The following is a 24,178-nucleotide window of genomic DNA, read 5'->3' as shown; positions in this document are numbered from 1 at the left end:
GGAAAATTTTTCTCATTCTTTATTTCTTTGTACAATGATGCATGTAGATAGATAGATCAATCGATATAGATATATGTCTGTATATACGAGCACAATCAAAAAGCACATTCCTCATTACTTTTTAAAGTTAAATACAGACTTTTCTATTGAAATAATTTATATTCTTCCTAGTTCCTAAAATAAGTATCCAATTTCTAAACAGAAAATGTCACAGCCAGAGAGCCATATGTTATGTATTTAGGTAGGTGTAAGAAAACTAAGTTAATAAACTGAAAAATTAACTTGAATAAACTAGGAATAAACCTTCAGAACAGATCTGTAGCTTTTGTCATCAACATGTGAACCAAAGGCAAAAATCTATTAAGATTAAGGCAGCTTTTTCTGTATATATACAGTACAATGTGTTTCTCCCCAACACATTTATTTACCATTCACCTTTATTTAAAATGCATTGCCAAGCTAGAATACAAGCTTCCTCATTAAAAACAAAACAAATGTCATAGAAATTTCCTTTTGTTTTAGAGTTTTCCAGATATCTAGGAGCAGTATTTTCTTTTTGCCTTCACATCCCCAATATAAGAAATTACCTAGACAATCATAAGACTTAAGCTACAAATCATGCTGGCTGTCAGGGTGATATCTGGTGTAAGAAATTACTCTCTTCCTCTGCTCGAGTAAATTTGAGTGTTGGCAGTTTCCGAGGAGGAAGCTGAGGGATTTGGTGAAAATTGTCATCTATCTCTAAGACTAATCCTAATGTGACTGTTTAGGATGTCATCAAAAAAGTGACACAGGTTGGAGAGCTGTTTCAAATGTTCTTGTAACTGAATGTTAGGAAACCATACTTTTTAAAGAGGTGTAAGAAAACCAAACACATAGGTATCCAACGTAGAAGGCATACCTCCAAAGAAAAACTGAGATGTTCCCAATCTGTTTCACAAAAGATTTAGGCACTCCTTGGCATCTCTGTATATCTGTGCTTCCACTTCTTGGGCATGATAGAGGGGAGGCTCTCCTGTTGTCAGGAGAATCCTATTCAGTTCTCCCCTAGACATCCTTCCAGGAAGTACTAAACTCAAGGGAAATCTCAAGGGAAAAGGAATTCGTGAGGCAAGCCATGGCTTTGTACCAGTAAAGTAATTGTCACCCTCAGCCCAGAATGTGTGAAGCACAGCAAGAAGAAGCTTCTCCTCAAGGAGAACAATGTAAGCCAGTTTATCCACCCCTTGCTTTGTGAAGAGTTCATAATCAGCATTACATTTCTGTTTTCTTAAAAAATTTAGTATTTTTGCAGGCTGAGAAACTAGTACATCACCTCTTGGTCATCAGAAAGCTGTGACTTTGTGATACACTTGTTATGTAAGAATAAGAAGTTGCTGTCTATCACATTGAGTTTCAAGGGTGCCCGAAACAGTTTGCAGTAAAACATTTTAGACTGAGTACATAATGTAAATGTGCAAAGCAGCTTTCCTTCTTGGTCCCACCCACTCCCTTCTCTGCTCTCAGTCCCAGATTTTGCTTCAACTTCCTGACTTTCAGAGACCATGTCCCCCCAGTGGTCCTGGAGATGCCAAGATGAGTGGGTTTTTACCTCCACCACCCACATGGATTTGGAAGCTAAGAAAATGTGGAGCCAGACAGAGGAGACACGATGCTTCCACCAGGCCAATGCGGGGTCACAAGCCAGGCTGTGACTAATTGACAAAAGTGAGCTCAAGGCAGGCACTGACCAGAATCCCAGCCTGCCATGATACCACAGTGCTGTGGGGAAATATGTGAAATGGCTAATATTTTTTATCATATTTTTTCTTGAGCCTTCCACATATACTAAGAAACACAAAATGGGAACCATTAAAATCAGATTCACTTCTCACCACGGTTTTGTTATTGCTGCTATTCTTATTAAATCTTTATTTAATGTCTTCCCTGGACTAATTCTTTTAGATCCACATTATTTTCATGTGCAACTGTGATAGTCTCCACTTACTTTGTTAGTTACCAATTAATGATTGCACAGGAAATTGAAGACAAATTTGAACCAGTTTGTCTTCCAACCTTTGCTGAGGGTCCTTTGGGTGTACTGGTGATTCCCTGCATGCTCTGGAAATTTACAACTTTCTTAGTTTTCATTTCCTGCTTGCATAGAGCCTTAAATCCAACCAAAGCTATGGGTTAGCACATTTTAGAGTCTCTGTGCTGTGCACACACCTCTGTGGCTATGTGGGCCATCTTAGATCCCCAGAAATATGTTGCAGCTTCTCAAAGTCTACTGGAGACAACGCATTTTCCAGTTTTCCCTTTTCATATTTTTGTTTGGTTCTATTTTATTAGGATTTATTTGTTGTAGAGGGGAATTCATTGTGACACTTCCAAAAAGCTTTACATTTTACATTGATTCGATTGCCCCACCTTCTCACCCCTCCCTGCACAAGTACATTCCCACTCGACTTAATGCAATGGCAAGAGTTCTGTTTCATATGTATATGTATATGAAGCTTGTCAACAACATTCCCTCACCTTCAATTCCCTCATTCATCACTCCCCTTCCATAAATACCCCCACAAACAATGTACTTATTTACAGTCCTGGCTTTTTTTTTTCATTAATTTTTATGATCGTCTAATAGATTTTTATTACTATTCCATTTTAATTTAATTTTATAATTTTTGCATTTACTTACATGTGTATACATTTGATCCCCCCCACCTACAGACAGAATCTGTTCTACCCTCTCATTCCCAATTTTGTAGAATAAAAAGCATAAAAGATAAGAAAATCATACTGTTTTTGCTAGTTTGTGACAAACATAGCTATACAGGGAGATTCCTTGTGATGTTTCCAAGCAAATATATATTACCACCCAAATTGGTTAATCTCCACCAGACCTCTTCACTGCTTCCTAGTCCCTTACCCATAGTGGCCCCTGCCAATTGAAGAAGACTACATTCATTCCTATACAGTGAGCACATCAAGTATTTGGTTTCCTTCCCTCCAGTTCTGTATCCCTCCAGTGTACAGTCTCCCCTTAGTGTGTGACCCATGTCAAATAATGTTACTACATTAGTTTTAGGTCTACAATCTGCATATGAGGGAGTACATGGAATTTTTGTCCTTCTGAGCCTGACAAATTTCACTTAAGTTTATACTCTCCAGTTCCATCCATTCACCTTTGAATGACAAAATTTCATTCTTTGTGGCTGAATAAAATTCCATTGAGTATAAGTGCCACATTTTCTTAATCTGTCATTACTGGGGCATCTTGGTTGTTTCCATAACTTGGCTATTGTGAGTAGTGCTTCAATATTCATAGGTTTGCAGGTGCCTGTGTAATAACATGAGTCACATTGCCACTTTTATTGGTATGAAGTGACCTTCTTTGTCTCATTTTACCAATGTAAGTTTGAAATCTACTTTGATATAAATATTGCTACTCCTGGCTGGTTTGGGGGGCCATTGACTTGGTAAATCTTATTCCAGCCTTTCACCCTAAGCCAGGGTTCATTTCTGTCAATATAATGGGTCTCATGTAAACAACATATTGTGGGATCTTCCTTCTTAATCCAGTTTACCAAACAGGGTCTTTTTATGGAAGAGTTGAGCCCATTGGCATTCAGTGTTAATATTGGTAGGTATGTGGTGATTTTGCTGTTTTGTGGTTTAAGGATTTGATTGTGGTCAGCCAAGTCACTGCCACTCTCTTATTACTTGCTTTTTCTTCTCCTGAATTTTAATACTTCCAGTCCACTCATGGTTTTCTTTGCTTTCATCTTCTGTGTGAAGATTTCCTTTTAGAATCTCCTCTTGTGGTGGCTTGGTGGTCACGTGTTGTTTTAGTTTCTGTATACTGTGGAAGATTTTGATTACTTTGTCAATTTTGAATGATAATATTTCTGGGTAGAGTATCCTTGGTCTGAAGTTATTTTCTTTCAGTGCCAGAAACACCTAACTCTATGCCTTTCTTGCTTTTAACTCTTCTGTTGAGAAATCAGCTTTTATTGTGATGGACTTATCTTTATATGTTATTTTTTTCTCTCTTACAGTCTTTAATATTGTTTCTCTATTCTCTGTGCTTGTTGTTTTAATGATAATATGCCATGAACAGGTTCTATTTTGGTCAAGTCTGTTTGTGTCCTGGAGGCTTCCTTTACGTGACTGGGCAAATCTTCCTCAAGATTTGGGAATTTTTCTACTATTTTATTGAATATATTATGTGTCCCTTTGGCTTGCACCTCTTCTTCAATGCCCATGATTCTTGGGTTTGGTCTTTTCAAGGAGTCAGTGAGTTCTTGCATATTCCTTTCACAGCTTTTGTGTTGTTTGACTAAGGGTTCTTCTGTTTTTTCTTTGATTTCTATTTTATCATTGAGCTCTTCTATTCTGTCTTCCACTTGTTCTAGTCTGCTGGAGTGGTCTTCCTCTGTGTTTTTTATTTGATTAAAGGGAATTTTTATTTACACGACTTCTGTCTCATTCGATTTTCTGAGGTTTTTCCAAATCTTTGTTCAATTCCCCTTTTATATCTTGTGTTGTGTTGTCTTCTTTATTTCATATATCTCTTTTTTATATTGTCCTTTGTTTCACTTTGGTATTTATTGATGTCTTATCTATGTTCATTTATTTGTTTCCATTTCTTCTCATGTTATTCTTTGTGGTGTCTTGAAATTTCTTGAGTATATCTTATACCTTTTAGTTAACCATGTCTAGGATCTTCATGAATTTCTCAGTAATCTCTTCCATGATTCTTCTTTGAGGGATTTTTTTGTGGGCCTTACTGGACTCATTATTGAAATTTATCATTGTTTTCTTGTGGTTAGGAACTTGGTATTCATTTTCTTCATTTCCCACTATATCCTCTATTAAATTGTTTTGTGTTTTTTGTTTTTAAATTTTTACTGTTTTATTATTCATATGTGCATACAATGCTTGTTGTTTTGTTTTTAGGAATGTAATTTCCTTCCCTCTTTGTCTCCCCATTGCTGCAGTTGCTTCTGTGCATCTATATTTTTGATTGGCTAATTGGTAGTTTTAATTACCTTTATTCTTTCCCTTGATTTAGGTTTTGTATATTGACTGACTTGGTTGTGAGCTACGTTGACATGCTGTACAAACATGTAAAACTCCCTTGCCTGGAGTTTTAAATTAGCAATAGCAAAGTCACAAGTTCAATGCCAGACAAGTTGTTTACATATTATATAGAAAATACTTTGGTGATAATATCCATGAACAGTGGGATTTGGGGGGTTGTTATGATTATTAGCCTACATATAGGAATTTGGGAAATTAGTAAAGGTGGCACTAAAAAAGTGGGAAATAAAGGGGGTGGGTGGGAGAAGGAGTATAGGGTCTGCTGGGTTTTGTGGCCTGTGAGAGTGTTGAGGTGTATTTCCACTGTTATACTGGAAGGTGCTTGTGAGAGATATTGTAGGGGCCAGTGGTGTGTATGTTTGGTACAGTAGGCTAGTCAGTGGGTAGTCAGTGTATAAGAGGGAGGGGTAATGTGGTGACAGGTTGGGGAAGGATAGTAGCGAGAGGCAAATATCAGTCAAGAGTTGATGAAAAGGAGCAGAACTAGTACTTGGGAAGAGGAAGAATGGATTATAGCACAAGAAAAGCAGGGAACATGAAGAGGGTAAGAGAAGGGATAAGAAAATAGTGATGGTAAAGTTAATAATACAAAAAAAAGACAAAGAAAGAAAAAGACCAGGTATGCCAACAACATAATGTACAGTCTGCTTGGTAAAAGTTTTGAAATTATTCCTTTGGTGTCCAATCATGATATTGGCTCTTGGTATCTTGGGTTTTGTGAGGAATAGGTGGAAATATTTGAAGGAATTTTTTTTCTTTTTTTTCTCCCAACTTTCCTTTGTCTTATAGGCTGTACATTACAAGCAGGAACTCTGAAGTTTCTCACCAGGTGACTGGCTTGCGAGCAGTATTTGGTTCCTTCTGTCCACAGGGCAGGTTGCAAATGGGGTCTGAGGTAACTCATTCCAGTCAATGCAAGGTGGTCAGAGCTCTTGTTTTCACCAAGCAGCAGCTGCATTGCCTTGTATTTGCAACTATATCTGGTCATCTCTTCCTCCAGCAAGGTGTGGCAATTCAATTTTGAGTATCTCCCTCACTTCCAAAAGACCAGCTCAGGGATCCACCATGGGCCCCATTTTGGGAGGTTGGCTTGTTGCCCCACCCCTGCTCTCAGCCTTTGTGCCTCAGCACACCTCTTCTAGGTGCTAGTTCTGCTCCTCTGGGATGTTGGCTCCCATCCCTGCTCTCAGCTTTTTTTACTTTTTCCACATTCATTCTCATCCATTACCACCCCAAATTCTTGTTTCCCAGGAAGAACTGGTATCTGTGACAACTTCCAGCTCCATATTCTATTTCATATGGTATATAACTTTATTTTTATTTTTCTTTTCATTATGTTGTTGTACTGCATTTACATAGTGACATTTACAAAACTGTTTTCAATATAAAATAGTTAAATTCATCCCTCCATTATTCTACTTTATCCCCAATCTCCCAGTTCTTAGAATATTTTCCATGGGTCTCATTTTTCCATTTTCATAAATGAGTACATAATATTTCCACCATATTCAACCTTCCACACCATTTCCTTACATCTTTTCCCCTCCCACTTGTACCAACCCTCACACAGCACCTGTTTTACCTTCCTGTCCTCTGGTTTTAAAAGAAGATATTTGTTTCTTTAAGATACCTATACAGGGAGTTTCTTTATAACATTTCTATGTATGTATGTATTATAAACTGATTTCATACTTTCCCTCTGCTTTTCTCCTTTCTACCTTACTACTCTTCTTATAGTGATTTCAACAGGTTAAAAATTCCATATTCATCATTGTATACAAAGTATGTCAATCATATTCACCTTCTCTACTTCCTTGTTTTACACTCCCTCTTCCATTAGTGACCTCCTTGTAGCATTACCTGTTTTTCATTTTTTTCCTTCATTTTTTATGTGTCTGTTCATTGTTCACTGGGACTTTGCATTGGGATTTATATCTGTACATGCACAGTACTTAAGGCAATGTAAGACCCTCCACCACACTTCCTCTTCCTTTTCCCCTTATTCTGCATTGTTTTTAGAATAGTGGTCAATGTTTTTCAGCATGTTTCCTTTGTCTTGTTCTTACATAGATGTGATGTACTTCATTATTAATTGATATCTTTCTCAGCTTCTTTTCCTCCTTTCTTGGTCTCATCTACAAGTCCAAGTTTTGTGTACTTTTTCTGTCTATATTTCTCTCTATATATAATATTGCTTTTTATTTGTATTGATCTTTATTCCACATATGAGAGAAAACAAGTGGACTTTGGCTTTCTGAATCTGCCTAACTTCACTTATGATGATTTTCTTCCCTAGCAAGCATAGAGCCCTGAGATCAAACTCCAGTACCATCAAAAAACAAAACAAAATATGAATATGAACCTCTGGTTCCATCCCTTTACCAACAAATGACAAAATTTCCTTCTTTTGGGGCATATCAACTGTTTCCATACTAGTTGGCTATTGTGAATAATGCTGCAATCAATATGGGTGTGAAGATGTCTTCATTGTAACCTGACTCACATTCCTTCAGATATATCCCTAGGAATGGTATTGCTGGATCACATGGCAGTTCTATTTTTAGCTTTGAAAGAGCCTCCACACTATTTTCTATGGTGTTTTCACTAATTTACATTCCCATGTGCAGTATGTGAGGGCTCATTTTTCTCCACACCCCCCCACAACATTTGTTGTTGTTTGTGTTCTTTGTTATAGCCACTCTAGGGGAGTAAACTGGAATCTTAATTTGGTTTTGATTTGTATTTCTTCAGGTCAGAGATGTTGAGCATTTCTTCTTTTTATTTTTTGTCATTTGCTCTGCTTCTTTTGAAAAAGTTCTGTTCCATTCATTTTCCCATTTCTTCATTGCATCATTGATTTTTGTGAGGAGTTTAGATTTTTGAGCTCCTTGTACTTTCTGGTTATCAATCCCTTGTTAGATGTGCACTTGGGAAAGATTTTCTTTGGGACTACTTCTTTCATCTGGTGACCATTTCTTTTGTTTCCCAGAAGCTTCTTAATTTCATGTCTTCCTATTTGTCAGTATTTTCTCTTAATTGGTAAACCATTGGATTTTTATTTATTAAGTTCTTGCCTAGGTCTAGTAGTTCCTTTGTATTCCCTACTCTTCTGCACTAGTTTTAATGTTTTAGGTATTACATTAAGTCTTTAAACCACTCTGAGTTGATATTCTATAGGGTGGGAATCACAGAACTAGTTTCAGTTTTCTGCATGCATATATCCAATTTTACTATGAACATTTCTTGAAGAGGCTGTATTTTTTCCATTGTGTGTTTTTGGCACCACTTCTAGTGCTCAGGAACCCACCCACAGGTCTCTTGGCTTCTCTGTAGTTCAGGTAAGCCCAAGACCTCAGCCTTTGTATCAGAATCCCAAGAGTTTGGGGACCCAGGGTTTGCCCAGTCCTACCCAAAGCCAGCCCCCAAAACTTGCACTTATGAGACAGATGCTCACTTGGCAGAAGTAAAGAAATGATAAAAAGTAAAGCACAAATCAATATGTTGGAAACAAAAAGCAATAGGAAAAATTAACAAAACAAAAACTGTTTCTTTGAAAAGATCAGTAAATTTGATAGACACCTAGCCAGACTAAACAATGAAGAAAAGAAAAGAAAAGAAAAAGACACAAGAAGCATGCTGCCAATGTGAGAAATTAAAGAAAGGACCTTACTACTGATTCTATGGACATTAAGTGAACAATAAAATGTAATAATGAGCTACACTCCACTCTAAATAGCAGGTATAAATTTTTTTTCTTTACTTCAGAACTCTCTTCATATACAGATACTATAAAATGCACATACACTGGAGATTTTACATAGAATAAGATATGGAAATAATATTTAAGGGCAATTAAGAGAACTGGAATTGTCCAGAGAAGTTCTGAGGATCATTCTTCCTTAGATGTTCTTGATTAATTCCCCTTGAGCTCTTCCTTTGTGAATATGTGGAAATTCTCACCAGGCTGCAGTATGGCTAGCTCTATGTTAGATGCATTCAGGTTCTACTCCATTATTTGTTTGAGGATGAAGACTTCATGACTTCTTTCAGAGTCATAGACTTGAAATCCTGAGGGAAGGAGATGAGCCACTAATTATACATAATGCCTTCTTTTTTCAAAGCATTTTCCTTTCTCTCTCTTGTGGTAAACTTTTCACAAGGATAAATAGCTTATTTTTAATGCTGGAGAAAAGAAAGCCTATGTGATCCTGAACAAGGTAAAAAGGAAGAACTAGAATAGAATATGAAATTAGACATGGAAGAAGACAAGTGCACCACAAATAATGATTTTTAAGTCTTCATTGTACAAACATGAACCTGTAACAAACTGAGATTCTTTTAAAATCAGTAAATGAACTTTAGTAAATAAGAAGAAAAAGCAGGGGCTTGTCTTAATAGCTTTTAAGAATTAATTAATTTTATTAGTTAAAGAAAAGCTCATATCATATGGGAGCAGGAACAAATAAATAGGCCAGTAAAATAAAATGATGTATGAGTGTGTGTTGAAAACTGACATGTGAAATTCATACCCAATACAATAGAGAAATGAAAAAATCGTTCATCAGATTATGAAGAAAAGTGCTTCACTAGAAGTACATAAATATGTCCCTTCCTTATGCCTTTACATAGGTAGATAGGCAGTAGGTAAGTAATACAGCAAATGGAAGAAATTATATGTAAATATATTGGTGATTGCTTGGGCAAAGTCCCAAATTAGAAGATGAAAAATGGGTGTTGACAACAGAGAAAATATGGAGAAAAATCAACAATGTTTGCTCAGGGTAAGGCATTAGAGATAAGTAGACAAGGGACTGACATAAAAGATGCTTGCAGTATTCAGAATCCACAACTCAGAGATGCTGATGTGGTTGTGTGGCAGAAAAATCATCAAAATATTGAAAATAATGAAGGCATATAAAAAGAGTTATAATTGAAGTGATAGAATAATTGGAAAAACAGGTATGAAGCATCAGTTACGGGTTAAAAATGACGAGACCCAAAATCCAGAAAACATACTAAAATATTTCCAAAGTCACTGGTAACAAAGGAAATGGAAATTTTTAACAAGAGTTCATATGACCTTATTATGTGACAAAAATTACGTATGAAAATGATGCCAAATTTTGGCAACTAATGGTGCAATGCTGGTGGGAGTTCCATTCTCAAAACTCTCTGAACATGTTCAAAATAATTAGGTATATGTTTGCTCTTTGACTCATTTATCCCATCTAAGAAAAGTGTTTTAATGGGTTCTTAATGGGCTATTAATTGAAAGTATTCTCTGTGAAATTACTATAGATCATAGAGAGTGGAGCACAGGGAATGAATATGTAGAATATGATAGATGGATTAATATGCATCAGACATACAAATAGATAGAACTAACCATGTGTAACAATATTCATATAACTAATGTTATATAGAGATATTTGTATTTATATTTATATATCTAAATGTTATATTTATGTAAGACAATTTATATGGTCACCAGAAATTAGTAAAAGAATTAAGGAAAGAAAATGATTCACAATACAAGGACATTTTTCCTTATAATCATTTTTAATTACAACAAAGACTTAAGGTCAGAGTGCATATGAGTAAGATTTTGAAGATATAATTACAGTGTACTAAGAACTAAGAAGTAAGATAAGCTCAAGTCCACCTCTTCTTGGACCAACAAATAAATAAATAAACAAATACTATAAATGCATAAGTAAAGTAGGAATATTTATTTCCTATGCATAAGAATTACATAACTCATTTATTAAAAACATTTTAAGTCTGTTCTGTGAGGTCTAGTACCTTAACAAGGGAAGAAAATTATTTTGTTTAAAAAAACAATTTGGCTTTCCTAGTAATGTTTATGTAAATATTATCACAAGTGATTGTGCTCAGGCTCATTTTGAAGGTTTTCAAAGGAGAATTGCAAATTTCTTGCTCAGGACCACGGAACAGCAAAGAGTCCTATTAAAGACTTTGTTGAGGGGATTGGACTTTGAACACATGATAAAAGCGAGAGCACACAAGGGAGGTGTAAGGATAGGTAAGACACCTAAAAAATTAGCTAGCATTTGATGCCCTCAACGCAGAGAAACTAAAGCAGATACCTTAAAAGCAACTGAGGCCAATAAGAAAAGAGGACCAGGAACTAGAGAAAAGATTAAATCAAAAAGAATTAACCTAGAAGGTAACACACACACACAGGAAATTAATGTGAGTCAACTCCCTGTATAGCTATCCTTATCTCAACTAGCAAAAGCCCTTGTTCCTTCCTATTATTGCTTATACTCTCTCTTCAGCAAAATTAGAGATAAGGGCAAAATAGTTTCTGCTGGGTATTGAGGGGGTAGGGGAGAGAGTAAGGGGGCAGAGTGGGTGGTAAGGGAGGAGATGGAGGCAGGAGGGAGAAATGACCCAAGCATTGTATGCACATATGAATAATAAAACAATTAAAAAAAAAAGACTTTGTTGGAAGGGTTTTTAATTCAGTTCTTCACCTAGTTGATGATATTGTATGTGGGTTCTATGAAACAGGTAAGGAGTGCACTGACTGACTGCCAAGGCTCCTTGCTTTCCTCTGAGTTTTAGTGGATATTGCTCTGTGTTCCAATGAGAAAACTAAATTAAATATTATTCAAATTTTTCTGAATGAAATAAAAATATATTTTCTAGAAGTCAACATTCTCTAAGCAGCAACAAAATATTTTGCTAAAACAATAATTAATGCACATAAGTGTGAGATAAGAGTACAAAAAATTTTTTTCAATCCTTAGAATGACTGGAGGAAACTATTTTCATGACTTATTCCTTCCCACTTGAGGCTTATTATTGTTGAAGAAAACATGTGAGTTTCATCACTTGTCTTATTTTTATACTTTCTGTAGCATTTCAAGCATATGGAACAATTGCAAAGCCTATTATAGTAAACAGTTGGAGAAATTTTACTGGCTTCTCTCCTTAGCAATGAGGTGATAGAGAAGTTACAGGTGAGGAAAGGATCGAAAGATTGAAATGGAAAGAGACATAGAAAGAAAGGATATGATGTCACAACTCTTCAAATAAAGTAGGTATCAAAACCTTTCTTGACCAGTTTTCTCATATTGTTCAACCAAAAAGGCCCAGGAAAAGTTTGCACTCAATTATCAACCCATAACTACAAACAGAAAAGTTAGAAAACTATCTTAAGCCATTGACCTAGCTAAAATGTTATAAAACTCATGAAGTAAGACAAGTAAGGCTGAACTAAGCTATTTGCTGCTTGTATACCAAAGATTTATCCAATAAATCTATTTTTAGTGGTGAAGAAAGCTGTTGTCCAGACACTGCAGAAATACAATGCCTATGTGTAAATAAGTTAAAAAAAATTCACCCAAGGAAAAAGCATAGATAATTAAAAGATAGTTTCCATTTCCCTGTGAAAGAGTCCATCTTCCTCAGATAGAATATCAATACTGAATTATGTGTTGGACCCTGGTGTGGGCAAAAACAGAGGTTTATGTTGTTAAATTTTCCTTAATTTGTTGAGAAAGAAATAATATGCTGAGGAGAATGGAATATTTATGCTGCAGAAAAAACATAAACTAGATGCTAAATGTATCATGATTTGTTTCCTGTCTAGAGGAAGATAGATGAATTTCCAAAGCTTAATTCTGTAGTTAGGAAACTTCACCTCTCACTACATAAGAAATGCTGAGTTTTCAATAATTTGTCCCGAACATCAATTCATGCACAGCCGGAATCACAGAACTTCTCTTCAGGCTTGTGAAAGAACAATCTTCCTGGACCTATGATTTAAGAAAAAAAGAATGATCCTAAATCTTTTGTTTGCTCTATGGTGGGAACTTTGAGTTTTGTATAAGAAAAATCAAGAGGCAAAATCATGTCCCAAAAAGGAGAATCAAGCCCCATGCAGAGATGAACAAAGGGAATTTATGTTTCACTGTGTCTGTGGATCACTTCCTAGAAGTCATAAAAATTAGTAGAAGCAAAGAGTGCTGACAGTCATAACACCTTAATACTTCCTCCTTCTGCCTTTTCCTTCCTTGTCCCTTCTGCTACCCTCACCCTCTTGCCACAAGCTTCCTACCCTGCTAGGGCAGAAAGCGTAGGTCCTAGGGGCAGTCATATTAAAACGTTTCTGCACACTATGTTCCCTTTAGCTACAGTAGTGGTCCATAAACCAAGGTCAGGCTTTGTTCTCATCCTTTATCTGCGAGAGGACCACTGGTTCAACAATCATGGGTACCATGGAGGTTTGGGTTACTTGCACACACGGAGCTTCTTGACAGCTCTCTTTCTCCCCTGAATTCACTCCAACTATTGTAAGTTTTTCCTCATTCCAGACATTTGCTTTGAGCTTTGTCTATACTGCACACTGCCATTTAAAATATTTTTTCCTTTAAAAATTGCTCTATTTTGTATTCTAATAACACAAAACCATTTCTGCAATGTGTTTGAATAGATGGGATTATTTTGAAAGTTTTCCTTCTTTTTTTTAGTTCTTACTTGGCAGTACTGGCATTTGAACTCATGGCCATAACCTTTCTAGGCAGGCGCTCTTATTAATTGAGCCATGCCCCCAGTGCTTCCGCTGTAGTTGTTTCTCTGAATAGGGTCTCCAGTTTTTCCCAGGTTAGCCAGGACAGTGATCTTCCTTATGACTACCATATAGCTGGGATGAGAAGAGCATACAACCACACACTTGGCTTATTGGTAGAGATAAGGCTTGATAAGATTTTGTGTAGGGTGGCTTTAAACCATAATGCCCTTAATGTCAGCCTTCCAAGTAGCTGAGATTATAGAAGTGAGCCTCTCTGCCCTGCCTTATTTTTTCCCCTGATGCTTTATTTTTAAAAACTTCAACACCTCATAAAGTTGCACAAATAGTAAAATTAACTATTTATCTGGTTAACTAATTGATCTTTCAACTTGACTTACCCAAGGTTAACATTCCTAAATCATTGAATAAGTTATCTCCTAATGACTAAGTGAACTTGGCTGCATAACCACAATATCATTATTATACACACAAAATTGAACACCAGCACATTGTCTTATCTAATATTCTTTCCAACACACAATTTTCTTCAAGTAGTTCCAAGATAAGCCTTCTACATGGTTAGTTGTTTTGTTATTGTTGTCATTCTGTGGATTTTCTTGCTTTTGTGGAAGCAGTGTTTGAACTCTGGTCATCATGCTTTTGAGTCAGGGGGTGTATTACTTGAGCCATGCCTCCAGCTTAGGTGATGAGTTGGGTTTCAACTTTTGTTTCTGTTCTACTATTCTAGACTGACCTCAAAATTGAGATTCTCCTGCTTCTGCTTCCTGATCACATGGGTTACAGGTGTGTACCACCACACTTGGCCTGAATTTGCCATCGCACAGTAGGGGTCTCAAATATATATATTTGTGCAAAAAATGAGGTCTCCTGACTCCTTCCCACATATTTCACTGGGTCTGGGATTCTCAGTAAACTAAGAGCTCTCTGATCTGCTACAGTTAGGTTTGAAATGACATTCTCCATGGAATGGGGAAAATCCTTTAAAAATCAGGAAGGTGCTTTGCTGAGGCCACCAGTGAGTGAGGACCAAGGCTGAGAGCTTCTAAAAGGGAGACTGATAAAGCACAAGAAGAGCCAAGCCCTTGGCAGCTTACTTCAGAGGATTAGGCCCATGACAAAAACTTCCAGCACTCATCACTTTTTGTTCTGGCAACACAGTATTTGAGGTTTCTACTGAGCACATGGTATATACTCTCTTCTCAGGACAAGAGCAAAGCAGGGCATTACCAAGTCACAGCCATTAGTGGGGAACCATCAAGTTATTGAGATAGTGCTCACTATGTGAAAAGCATATCCAGCACTGCTGGGGGTAGTGTAATATCAGTAGATGCCTATAAATGTGGGGACAAAGAAGATGCCCTCAAACATCAGCAAAGGCAAAAGGCAGTCCAAAATATTGTCCCTTTGCCTGCCTTGAGGATCTCCTTGCTTCAGGGCTCAACCACTATGGATGAGGACCAAGAAAAGAGTTCAAACATGGAAAAATAGGAAACTTGAATGAGACTTTTGTAGAGTGAAATGAGCCACTTGCTTGAGATTGAAGGTGCCTGAGTACCAGGGTTCTATGTTGTCTGTGGTCCTTAATGCCTAAAGTAAGGTCATCTGTAAAGATTTTCTCACCTAAGCCACTGCCTCAGAAAAAACTTGTTCAAGGTCCACTGGTATGTTGATCCATCTACCTGTCCTCTCCAGGTGGAAATCTAGAAACAGTTGTATCCACACTTTCCACCATCCTGTCATATGCCAGGCCTGGCACACCAGTGCCCCAACTTTAAGGATAGAGACCCCGGTTCACACCTGGCCCCTCCTTCCAACCAGTTGTTTGACTCTGCATTGGTCATAGGGCATCCTGTTTCTTTTCCATACTCCTTGTTTGCTCACTAGGAATCATCCTTTTTTCTCTTACTTAGGAAGTCCTCACTTTTACTTGCCTGATGAAGTGTATTAACCTTGAGGACAGTTGCAACATGAAACTAACACACTAACAGAGAGGAGGGAGAATTGTAAGAAGGGGAATGACAAAGAATGAAATGCATTCCAGGTATGGTTATTCACACCTGTAATCTCCACACTTTGGAGGCTAAGGGAATTGCATCTCAGATTCAAATCCAGCCTGAACTATGTACCCAGACCCACTCTCTCAAACAACTAAGAAATCAAAGACAGCTCACCCAAGCCTGAGTAACACATTGGAATCCAGAGAAAATCACCAGTGTATTCATACAGATACAAGCATCCACTCACACAAAACTCTATATGAGCATATGAATGTACATGCACACTCATAACACTGGGTTCCTGTGGATGTTTTTGGAGAGGGGCTTGACAAGCTGCTTAGGATTTGAAGACCTGTTACATGGAGGTGCAGGGATATCTCTAATGTTGGAAACTAGGGCCTGGCTGTAGACACAGGGCCCCAGAGTATCTCAGGACCAGGGCTAATCCTAGCTACTGGGGAGGGATTTAGCACAAAGAGCACTTGCTGTCATCCTCCTGGTCCCAGATTCACAGGTAGAGAACTTCCCACTCTTAGGAACCTGTTCCTTGCACAAGGAATCCTAACAGAGTGTCAAGGGTACTCAAAACAACTAACGCATACCCATCCAAATGAAATTATACACACACAGGCATACAATAGAGGGTGGATTTTTGTGCAGGTGAGGGAGGTCCTATTCCCAGAGCCACATAGAAGCATACACTGCAGACAGCAGCAGAAAGACTCAGAGATTATGTTGTGACCAGGCATCTGCTTTTGCTGATTGTGGGGCTGAGCTTTCCCTCTGTGTGCGACCCATGCTGCTTCCAATTCTTGTCCTCACCAAGAGGTGACAACCCTGGGGCAGAATAAGGGTGGGATCTGAAATTCCCTTATCAGAAACCTGTTCTGAGCCACAATCTCAGGCTGGTGGAAAGGAGTTACAGGTAGACATAGGTAGAATGCCCAGTGTTATGACAACTGTGTAGGCCTACCATAAGAGGAGCTGTTGAGTGGTCCCTTGGAGACACATACTGACTTTTTCTCCCATGGTAAAGCAACAAAGCCTGGCTTAAGGAGTCCTTCCCAGAGTATCCTTTGTCAGGGTCCTGCCAGCCCTGACATTCATACACTGGTTTTCCCCTCTATTTAATTTTAGGCTCAAGAGAAGCTTCTTTCTCTTCTTCAGATCAGACTCTATTCAGAATTTTGATTACCAAGAAAATGTTCATGAATCTCAATCTCTTTCAAACGATGAATTTTCTAAGAGTTGCCTAAAAACTGACATGAGCTTTCATGACCCTGGAGAGAACTGCCACTACCCATTCCTCCAAGGAAAAGGCAGAAGCCACAGAATACAGAGATGGATGTTGATGTGTCATACTGTACAGATTGTGGTCATCCAGTGGCTCTTAGATTAGATGGTACATGTACCTGCCATTCATTAACCAACTCTTTCTGAGCAGCCAGTGAAGGGCCCTTGAGCTGTGTGTCATCTAGGAGGTTCCCTGTATGCCCAGCCCCTCACACCCCTTGATGATACAGAATAGCTGAGTTGAGAGTAGGTATGTGGGGCATCCATCCTGGATGTAGGTTCACTTTTCATTGCTGTCCACCATATTGAAGGCTAATTGGACTTCATGCCACACAGGATGCTGTTCAGAATCCATGACCCCCTCTAATGACAAATGCAACCAATTGGTTTATAAATTCTGATATCAAGGTCATCCAGTGTGACTCAAAGTCCTTCCCTCAATCAGGGAGCTGTCCATTTGTCAGTCATGCTCACAGACTCCTGGGCCTGGTGAAAACAGCACCCATCTATTTCACACAAAGCTCTGCACTCTAAATTCCATGTTATACTCACAAAAGGTGTGGGTCAGCCATCTCTGGCCTCAACCAAAGGCCTGAGGTCCTGGCACAGGAGAAAAATGTGTGCATAGCTGCATCTCTAGACCATCCCTGAGTTCACACTGTAACTGGAGGGAGCCCATATCGACAGTCCAAAGGTTGACCTGAAGTTTTGCATTAAGAAAATGGCCTTCTTCAGGGTGCTCCTATAATTGAATGGGAAAATGGCTCTTAGCCAGGAAATGCCAGGTGTGTGCAGAACAAGTTTAAAGGACACTTGCAACCACCCTGCCCTGCAGAGCCATTCACAGCATCTGTCAGCATGAGGTGCTGTGCTACCAGGTCTGGAGAAAATGCTATCATGTGAGGCATCTAATATCAAAGAGTAAAGAAATTTATGGTTACTTATAGCAAATGATGTTATGCAATTTGAAAACTCAGAAACTTTTATTTGATGAAATTGCAATAATGTATTATTGAGTCAGTAAATATGTGAACAGTAGTAATTTTCATAAACTCATTTTTTGCATAACAAAAACAAAAGGAGCAAATAAAACAAACTAAGAAAAATGAAAGTAAGTCTCCTCTTCAATTGTCTCATCCTTTCTGGGAATAGGAAAGGGCAGGAAGGATCTTCCGATGGGAAAAATGTCTATGAACTAAAGAATGCCACATCTGAACAGAAGAGGTGAGAACTCATGTCATCCTGGCCTGAACAGTAACTCCCACCACCCATTAGCATGAAGTTCTCTTCATGTTCTTGAAATGTGGCAAGGAGCTGAGTGTCATCATTGATCAACTTCAGCTCCATGTCCTCATGTATAGGCCTAGGAGAACTTATTGTTGGTCCTGGCATAGGATTTGGCTGAAAACCTTGGGCCTCTTTGGGATATGGCTCAGGCTCTGCATTTGGTTGAAGAGTCAGCAATTGAGCAGTTAAAAACACTGTAGGCGGAGACAAGATTCTCATATAAATACCTTACCTTGATGCTTTCAAAAATCAGAAAATACCAAAGTTGCCAGAGAAGCCAGAACCTTGACCCCATAGAAGAAGACAGCCTAGATATGGTCTGAATGTTGTGGAGGCACAGGCTCCTCATTCCTCCTTGCCCACCTCAAAAAATGGGAAGTCCATATGGTGGGGCCCTATACATACCACTCCTCATGTGCTCGACATTCAAATCCAGGATTCTCACCTTCATAGTCTTTCATTGGGCTTCAGAAACTCCCACTGGAACAAGAGATGTTGGGCCAGGTGCTACTCCTCTGAACCAGGCATATGAAAATACAAGTACACCACCATCAGTGTGAGGCAGTGAAACTCACTAGGTTCATAGAAAACCTCCCAGTATATGTTAAGCCATGTGTGAAGGATGTACGTGAGGGCACTGGGAGGCACATAGAAGGGGAACAGATGAGGAAACTGGTCTTCCTTTCCCTGCACTGCTGGAATGAATTTGTTGGAACAGGCATAATGTGCCCATCCCTACCTATTCAGAAGACAGAAAGAACAGACCAAAGGTTTTGTCTTTGCAGGCAGTGGCAGGGAAGGCAAAGAAGAGGGAGATGCTGGGAGCCACCATGGGAGAGTGCCAAAGCTAAATGGTCTGAGCACATTTCCCCTGTTCAGGGAATGTCAATGTACTGCTCTGTGTGTCTCTGAGCCCCCTTGTCTCTGTGATGTCAACTCCACTAAGGCATGTTCACCTGCGTGGATTCCCCTTGGCCCTGGTGTCCCTCATATATTGTGGTTCCAGCTATGTTATTTCTCTAAGCAATATGTGTTGGCTGTCTGCCAATTACACTATTCAATTGACATGCCAAGCCTGACTGTGAGCACTCCAGGAATCTCTATGGTCAGGTGCCTCTCCAATAGAGAATTCACTAGACTCTGCACTAGAGAATCTCTCCAGAGAATCCTCACAGATTCTGTGGAGCCTCTTGGTCAACAGAGTGGGCAAGCCCACAAGGATAGGCTATGATGTAGATGATAGATTCTCAAAAGGGCCTTCACTGAGGCTTTAGAAATACCTCTCCCTCTCAGGTGCACAGGGGGATACCACCCACAGTTTTCTTGGATATCTTTTAATTCAGGTGAATGTCTAGACCACAGCCCTCTAGTCAGAATTGCAACAGTTTTGGGGCCCCATGTGTGCCTACTCCTACAGAAACCATCCCCTAAAAGTATCTAGTCTTGATACAGGTGCCCACTCTCTTTACACAACAGCAGCTCACTTTTTCAGGTTGTTGTCTGGTCTATTATCATCATGGGAGTCACACCATGCAGAGTCACAGAAGCTGTCAAAAGTACTGAATCTGCCATGAAACATAGCATTGCTGAGTGACTTTTCAAAGGGATAGAGCTCAGGACATCAGGGATTTGCCTGGTTTTTTAGTAACATATACTACATTCCTAGAAACTTGTACACACGTACTAGGTATCTCATGTTATATTGTACAATGAATGAGACCACCTGGCTCATTCCCAGATAATTTGGTTGGGCTGTGTTCCTCAGAACCTGAGAGCAACCAATCTGCTTAATAGGTCAGATATTACTCCATAGATTGGGGATTTTCTTTTAAAATTGGGAAGACTGTTAGCTGAGTCCAAGAGTAAGTGAGGCCCAAGGTAGCATGATTCTCCCAGGAGGACTGGGGATGCACAGAGGAGCCACAGCCCCAGGTAGCTGCCTATATAACACCAGGCTCAAGATCAAGACAAGTGCTTGTATGGCTCATCCCTGTAGGCAATGGAAACACCTCATAAGGGTGTTCTGTTGAGCACACTAGTGTGTACGATCAAACTGGAACAAGAGAAGGACACTTCATGGCCAAATCATAGCCAGGAGTGAGGGACTCCACTTGGTATGGAAACAGTGCTCACCACATGAAAAGACCATGTATATAAAATGACTGAGAAGGCTTGTGTATATGTATATGTGTATGTATATACATACAGACATATGTATATATATATGTGTATTATATACCGTCAAGATACCTCAAGTGAACACAAACCTTCTCACAAACATTTGTACCACTGGGTATTAAAGTAGGTGTTTGAGAGGAGATGGACTCTGTGCCTGTTACTTCAAGAACTTCAAGGATTGGGGAGGGGAAAGAACTTCAACAATGGTCAGAACAGAACCTGGGATTTGACAAGGGCCTCCACAGTGTTGCTCAGGACCAGCACTGAACCTGCATTGTTTGGAGTTAGGTGGAACAAAGTGCCCTTTCTATCATCTTCCTGGTCCCAGATTTGCTGGTAGAGCACTTGTCACTCTGAAAAATATCTCTCTTGCTCAAGGACTCCAAAGAGTGCTTCAAGGCACTAAGGATGGCTAACTACACAAATCAGTGCCCTCTTTTCATATCCATTCTGACAAACTATATGCATAGCCAGACAATGGAGAGTGGAATTTTGTACAGGTGAAAGAGTGTCCTGCTCCCAGAATGATGCAGCTGAATGAACTGCAGGCAAGAGCAGAAAGGCCTGGAGCTAGAAGTGGGTCCAGACATTGCTGTAGCTATTTGCAGGTCTGTTTTCCATCTGTGGTGGGCCATGCTGCCTACACTTTATAGAGTTCTCTCAGAGGCGGTGACAGACTAATGAAGGAATGAGGTTCTAACTGTGCATTCCAAATTCAGGACTCTGACCTCTGTGACATATCAGCCTGCTGGATTTTACCCACTGATAAAAATAGGTAGGATGACATGTGTTATGATTCTTGGTCAGCCTTACAATGGAGTATCTTCTGAATGGTCCCCAAATGACACTAAAAATTGTCACTCCACTGGGAGAGAAAAAATGATTTACATAAGCAGGTATCCACAGAATGTCCCTAGTCCATGTCTTCCTAGTCATGACACCTACACACCTGGTTCTCAAACTGCCAAAATGTTGTTTCTTCATCAGATAGGCTTCTACTGGGAATTTTCATTACCAATCAAATGCCCACAACTTCCCTCTCTTAGAAATGAAAAATTTCACAAAGTTTGAACCTACAATTTGGGTGAGCTTCTATAGCTCTGGATTGATCAGACCTCACCAGGTCCTCATCACTGAGATGTAAGAGGATAAGACAGGAGGACATAGCAGAAGCTACAGAAGACAGACATGGGGATTCACTTGTCACACCATGCTGATAGTGACACACTCAGTTCTGGATTTGATGGTGTATGTGCCTTGCCTGCCACTCAGCTCTCAGCTTCTTCTGAGAAGGTCGTGAGCAGCCATTGATCTTTACTGCTCCATGGAGTTTGTCACCAAGGTGACATGTCCCCATGTCCCCATGCCCTTGCCCAGCCCCTCCTATACATGCATGATGCAGAGAAACTGAGTTGACAGTATGTGTGTGGGATATGGCTTCCTGGATTCAGGTTCCATTATCATGGCTGTCCTCCCCCTAGTCACTAAATTGACTTAGTGAGAAACAGGGCTTAAAGCCAAGGAAGCTGTTTAGAAACTGTGGGTATTTTTAGTGACACATCAAGCACCTTGGGGTATAATTTCTGACCCCAAGGTTTTCCATTATGACTTCTGCTTCTCCTTTCCTGTCTTCATGTACTGTCCACCTCATGGTCATGCTCAGAGATGCCTGGACCTGGAGAACCCAGAACCCTGCTCTACCCTTTCACACAAACCTCTAGACTTTAACCTCCTATCTAATTGACAAATTGAGTGGGGCCAGTCAATTTAGACCTAACCCAAAATCCTGAGGTCCTGGTGCAGAAGACAAATGTGTGCCTGGCTGCCCTTCTGTGCAAGTATCTGAGTGCATACAGCCTGTTGCAGTGACTATCTCCACTGCTTAAATGTAGAATTCAGGTCTTCTGTTAAAGATTGGATCATTGCATGCTGCTCCTTGTTATCAAAATGACCAGAGAATGCTAGTTCTGGACAGAGGAGGTCTGAAAGACACCTGCAAATACTGCCCTGCACAGCCACTCACATCATCCACTGCCATGAAGTGCTCCTCCACCAGGTCTGGAGATATGGCAAAGAGCTTAATGTCCTCATTGATCCACTGCACATCCATGTCTTCAGGCATAGTCCTGGGAGAAGTTATTGTTGGTCCTGTCATAGGATTTGGCTCAAATCCTTGGGCCTCTGAAGAAGTTGGCTGAGGTTCTGCATTTGGTTGGGGATCCATCACCAGACCTATTAATGCAGCTACAATAGGAGACAAGACCACCTTGGCCTGATGCTTTTGAACATAAGAGAAAACCCCAGGCGGCCTGAGGAGCCAGAGCCCTGACCCCACAGCAGGAAACCTTACTTGACTGTGGTCCAAATGCTGTTGGGTTCCAGGATCCTTGTTCCATTTGCCCAACTCCAGAAGTAGCACAAGGTGGTGCCTACATAGACAACTCCTGTGCTAAAGATTCATGCCATGATCCTCACCTTCATATACTGCCCCACTGGTCACCCAGTATTCTCAATGAACCAGGAAAAGTTGGGCCTTGCTCTTCTCCTGCATTTCAGGCATTTGTAGCTGCATGTATGTGGTTGTCAGTTTGAGGCAGGGAAACATGGCAGAATTGTCAAAATTCTCCCAGTACTAGTAGAGCCATTTTCCAAGGATATAGCTGATCCCTGGATGCAGAGAAAGGGCAGCATAATGAAAGAACTCACCTGGACTTTCTTTGTCCTACCCATTGGACTTGGAAGAGCTAGGATCCTGTGCCTGCTACTCTGTTATCCAAAGTACAATAAAAAGCAGACCAAATGTTTTGTCTGTCCAGACAGTGGTAGGAAAGGCACAGGGGAGAGAGTTGCAGAAAACCTGCATGGGGGGGGGGAAGGTCCAAGCTAAATGGCTTGAGTCATCCTCCCTGATCCAGAATTCTTCACATATTGCTCTATGTGTGCCTCAACCCCCTTGCCTCTGGGACATCAACTCCATTAGGGCATGTCCTCTTCCTTGGCTTCTCTATGGGGCTAGTTTCCCTCACATTGTGGTTCCAGCTGGTTCATCTCCATAAGCATTGTGTGTTGGCTGTCAGAGGGAACACTATTCCATTGCTGTACAAGTTTCCCTCAGAACACTTACAGTGCAGCTGGGGAAAAGCTTACTCTCCATTAGTGAGGAGGCCACCTCACAGATTCTCTGGTGCCTGATGGGCAACAGTGTAGGCAAGCCCCACAGGGATAGGCTGTGTTTTGAATGATGGACTCTCAATGGGGCCCTTCACTGAGGCCCAAGCAGCCACTGTAAACTCAAATGTTCAGGACCCCACCCACAGCTCTCTTGGAGTCCTTTCAATTCAGGTGCCCCCAGCCCAATCTCAGACTTCTATTTGGAATCATGCATTTAAGGTACCCATGCTGTGCCTAGTGCTACCCAAACCCAGCACCTAAATATCCCCAGTCAAGACTGGCACATATCCTCTTAAACAATAGCTATTAACTTTTCATTTTGTACTCTGGTCTTTCTTCCTCATTGGAGTCATACCTAGTGGAGTCAATGAGGCTGTCACTTCTACTGTACCTGAGATGACACCTAGTGTTACATGGTAACTTCCCATGTGAATGGAGCCTAGGAAATCATGGATTTGCCTGCTCTTTTACTGAAATACACTATGTGCCTAGAATCCTGCCCAAACATAGTAAAGTCTCATGTTGTATTTCAGAAATGAATGAAGCCACGTGAGTCTTTCCAAGGTAGCTTGCTGGGCCTGCTTTCCTTCATCTCCAGGAGCTCCCT

At 39.9% G+C, this 24,178-nt stretch overlaps 1 pseudogene; it reads right to left on the bottom strand.

Annotated features, from left to right (window-relative positions):
* Positions 1-628: 628 nt before the first annotated feature.
* LOC109674547 (metaxin-3 pseudogene) lies at positions 629-22,624 on the bottom strand (annotated as a pseudogene).
* Positions 22,625-24,178: the final 1,554 nt, after the last annotated feature.

This window comes from Castor canadensis, chromosome 9 (genome assembly GCF_047511655.1).
Source record: "Castor canadensis chromosome 9, mCasCan1.hap1v2, whole genome shotgun sequence".
In the NCBI taxonomy this organism is placed as follows: Eukaryota; Metazoa; Chordata; class Mammalia; order Rodentia; family Castoridae; genus Castor; species Castor canadensis.
The sequence above is the reverse complement of the archived record's forward strand: the minus strand, read 5'-3'. Positions and strand labels throughout refer to the sequence as shown.